This window comes from Perna viridis, chromosome 14, assembly GCF_037379345.1.
Source record: "Perna viridis isolate PV_CMFRI_1.1 ecotype Kerala chromosome 14, ASM3737934v1, whole genome shotgun sequence".
NCBI lineage: Eukaryota > Metazoa > Mollusca > Bivalvia > Mytilida > Mytilidae > Perna > Perna viridis.
Genome location: NC_142458.1, coordinates 13,138,557 through 13,143,194, shown reverse-complemented (window position 1 = coordinate 13,143,194; position 4,638 = coordinate 13,138,557). Strand labels below are relative to the sequence as shown.

The 4,638-nt window shown below is 31.5% G+C and overlaps 1 pseudogene; it reads right to left on the bottom strand.

The window, feature by feature from the left end:
* Positions 1 to 675: 675 nt before the first annotated feature.
* On the bottom strand, positions 676 to 3,157 carry LOC148598263 (uncharacterized; annotated as a pseudogene).
* Positions 3,158 to 4,638: the final 1,481 nt, after the last annotated feature.

Sequence of the window (4,638 nt, the reverse complement as noted above, 5' to 3'; positions counted from 1 at the left end):
ATACTGTAGGCCAATATGGACTTTAACCAGTCCAGTATGACGTATTGCATGGGGACGGCTTAATCCCGAATTTGACGGCTAGATCCCGTATTGCCGTACTTTTTTATTTTGTATTGTATCGGCAGTTTAATCATATTTAGCTAATATTCGAACTTATTTCTTTTATTCCTTGAATGTACTAAAACTTAATCTACATTTACTTCCGAGAATTCTACAAGTATTCATCGCTTAAAATTACGCATATATTGTACACGTAAACAGGATGTCAACGGCTCCCGGACCCAGAGATTCCTAAATGGGAGGCGATCTTCCGAAGGGGTTCAACTTTATATACATAACAACAAGATTAGCTTTTTTAACTGCCATCCATTCGGACGATTTGAAACAAAAAAAAAATATTTGTCTTATTTTACTAAATAAGATGGGCAAAATTACATGACTCTTATACATTCTATAGATTTTTGCATGCACATATTATGGCTGCAAGTCGTATTTAATGATATCATTTTTCATTTGGTATTTACCTATTACATTACATGTCACTGTAGTATCATAGGTCTATAGTTGCAGATCTATGGTTGTATAGTACAAAAGAAAACTATAATATTCAACTATGAATGAATGAATGAATGAATGAATATTTATTGCATAAGCAACATGATTGCTATAGCACAATACATATATTACATATACAAGAAATGGCAGAGAACAAACAAAGCTGAATACAATACTAACTCTAGTAGCTGTAACAATGCAGTTCTATGTTTCCAAGCTATTTTTAGATACAAACATAATTTTCTTGTCAAGTTGTCAGATTTGGCAGTAATCAAAGTTTTAAGCTTATAGGCATTTGGCCATGAGCAATGATATCTTGGTAAAAAACGAAATCCAAAAAGTCTAAATGCTGGACAAACTAATATAAAGTGGCATTCGTTCTCAAGGGAGTTCATATTACGACCAACCTCTAACTGTAGCTTCAAAGTATCACTTCGTAACTTGCATAGTAAAGATGTATCAAAATCATAATTCAGATATGGTTCAAATTCAAAACAATATTTGTAAGACATATATAGACAGAGTTTTTTTTTGCTATCAGCAATATTAGCACTCCAAGTTTGATAATATTGGTCTACAATACGACACTTGATGTACTCATATGATACATTTATGTTTTCTTGGTTCAACCATGTATAATTCAAACCTAGGTCAAACAGCAAATCACGAACATTTGAAGCCCAGTTTCTTTTACCAATATTTACATCGTTTAGTAATAAAATGTAAACATTATACACTATATTAGGTCTATCATTTAACAAATGTAACCAATATTTAATTATCTTTAATCTTCGTACAATAAACATGGGTAAATGACCTAGTTCTCCATATAAAACAGATATAGGAGCATTTCTACTAAGTTTGAATGCATATCGACAAAAACGACTATGTACTAGTTCCACATCACGTGCTTTGCGAAAACCCCAAATCTCTGAGGAGTAACTCAAATCTGTGCTAACCATAGTGTCGAAAAGGACACACTTACGATTTGTATTGATAAATAAGTTTTTAAGCGAGTTCATTAGAGACGATAACGCTCGTCCTCCTTGCTGAGATGCTCGTTTCTGTGTGTGAGCGAACTTCCCATTGTAATGTAATAACATTCCAAGGTAATTATAGGAGTCAACTATTTTCAATTCCCTTCCTTCAAAATTAAAACGATTTTCTACCCGTCGCCATCCATTTCGGAAAACAACAACTTCTGTTTTGTCAGAATTCACAAGTATATTCCATTGTCGGAGCTTGTAAAGTATCGGGCGATTTCGCGATGTCGTCAGTGGACAGAATTAAGTATATCAAATACCCATTTAAGTCTATGGCATCATTTGCTGCTGTTTGAATATCGTTAGCAATGTCATTTATGAAAAAAATAAGAATAACAGAGGAGAGAGTGGTTCCCCTTGTTTTACACCCGGAAAATTGTCGAAAGCATCGGAAAGTCCTCCTTCTGTCCGGATTCGCAAGCGTACAGACGCATAGACGGCTTTGATCATTGTTAAGAATTTATTACTCAAGCCACATTTTAAAAGTTTATACCACAGGAGTCGTCTCAAGACCTTGTCGAAATCCTTGCGGAAGTCGACAAATACACTATATAATTGCTGTTTGTTATGGAGAACGTGAGAAATTATCCCATGTAAAACAAATATCGCATCTATTGTCGAACGGCCAGGTAAAACTGAGCTACGGAGAGTTCCAGAGATCTGGATGACTTATAATTACAGTTTATATTCTGACATTAACTTTACGGAGCATATTCTCAAACAAATATTACATTTTTATTTAAAAAAAATATTTTGTATATAGTGAAAGTGTGTGAATGCATGCAGTATTAACATTTATAAGATTAACATGAGACTTGCTTTATATTGAATGTAAGTCTTTGAAAGCGTAAGATGAAATGTCTTCCCTGTCAATTATACATTATTTCCACTATTCTTAGACGTTCATGGGGGAAATACACATGCAGTCTTCATCGGGGAATAATTCATGGAACTTTAATGTGTCCAATCCAGTGTGCTTGTTTATAATCACAATATCCTCTGTAATTTTGCTTGGTATTTTGTTTAATTTTATATGTAAGAATTAGTACAAACTCGTATAAGTACATGTATGTAAGCGCTCATACTATAACAATTGTACTGCTTTACAAATTCAATATAATCACATTTGGCCGATTTTGTGCAAATAATGGCATATCTTGGCATGGACTGATTTGCAGAACATATTACGCTAAATATATTGAACATCCTAAATGTAATACACGAAGATTGTTTTTTTTTCTAACCTGGACCTTAGTACCAGTATTTGATTTTGGATTTATCAGTGTTTCAAATTTGATACTTAAAATTGCAATCTGCAATTTAAAGCCTGGGCATTCTACGGTCTGTTGAATCCATAGTTCTTGAGTCCAGGTGCACAGGTAGAGATCAAAAGAATACCCAATTACGTAATATTGACACTTGAGACGGTAACCTTTAGTTATTACCTGCACGACCTACAGATAGACAAACTTGCCGTTCGTTTAATGATACCCTGCAGTGTATTGAATGAATAGCTCGTTACGGGTTCATAGAAATATCCAAGAATACCACAGAATATCCCAAAAACATTATAGAATAATCATGATAATTATGGAAAACATATATTGTCTATTGAGACGTGATAATTTTTAATGGAAATTAAACTATATATATATATATATATATATATATATATATAGTTTAATTTCCATTAAAAATTATCACGTCTCAATAGACAATATATGTTTTCCATAATTATCATGATTATTCTATAAATCTATATCTTTAAAACATGTTTTTATATAAAAATTTCTTATGTTTTTGCGAATCCTTTTTGTGACATTTTCATTTAATTCAAGTTATACCAAACTTAATTTAATTATATACTTAAACAGAAAACTTTTTAATCACGTGCATTCTTTCCAACTTATCCAATTCCGGCAGCAACAACCAGAATTAAAGACCTGTCTTTTTTTTTCTCATGAAGGTATAAACAAGCAGATTTACCACATCTTATTTGTGCTGTAAATAACATCGCTCTTATTTCCTACAAGAAGACAATTCACATTTCTTTGAATTTCTATTCAATGGTATTATTTTCAATTGCTCTTGAAACCAATTTGTCTAAACATATACTTAAAAAGATAAAAAAAGTGTATAAATTTGAAATGCGATATTTATACATTTGTATGTGACGAAACAGTAATTTTTATTTGTATTTAAACTTTTCAATATTAATTGCCAATTCATTGAATCAAATTATATCTAATTATCACTTGGCACTTCTTGTCCCTACATGTTACAAAATTAGTAAGACGGTGAACATCATTATATTTCTCTTAAATGATGTTAGTCAACAATTCACGTTAATTATATTACTACCAGTTCTGTGTATTCAAAATATATCTCTGTCGACACAAATTTCATACTTTTAAGAAATCGCTACAATGGCCTGTAAAAAATATCATATCGTGTACGTGTGAAATATGGTCAACCAAAACTTTAGCGAAATTATAGCGAACACTATACACACATGAATTATTATACATACAATTTGTTAGTTCTAAAACATTGTAACAGATAAAAGAGAGATAATTACTTGATAGCATCCTAAAGATCACAATTGTAGTGTTTCGGTCCGAACTAGTCGTGCAAACTAATCTTCGTTGTTCATTCATTTCAGAGTTAAAAATGTGTTGCTTCAACTAACTATTCACTGAAAGTTTGTATTTTAAGGAGGCGGCAATCCTTTTCAGAAAAAAAACTTAAAGTATAGAATTAGTCGTAAGTATTGACGTTATTACTGATCAACAGGAAGTTCGCAGAAACGCGTAAAATAATACTTGGTGTTAATGTTTTCCTTCAATTAAAATGTTATTATAGGTCATCACGAATTATTATTAATAATATAGTACTGTTGATTACAACGCTAAATGATTTTTCATTGTGTCATGAAACTTGACAGACAGTAGGCAGTGGGAATATATTCAGTAAATAAGAAGTATATAATCAATTATATTTCGTTTAACTAAACATATAAAATATAAAAATAATTAGATAT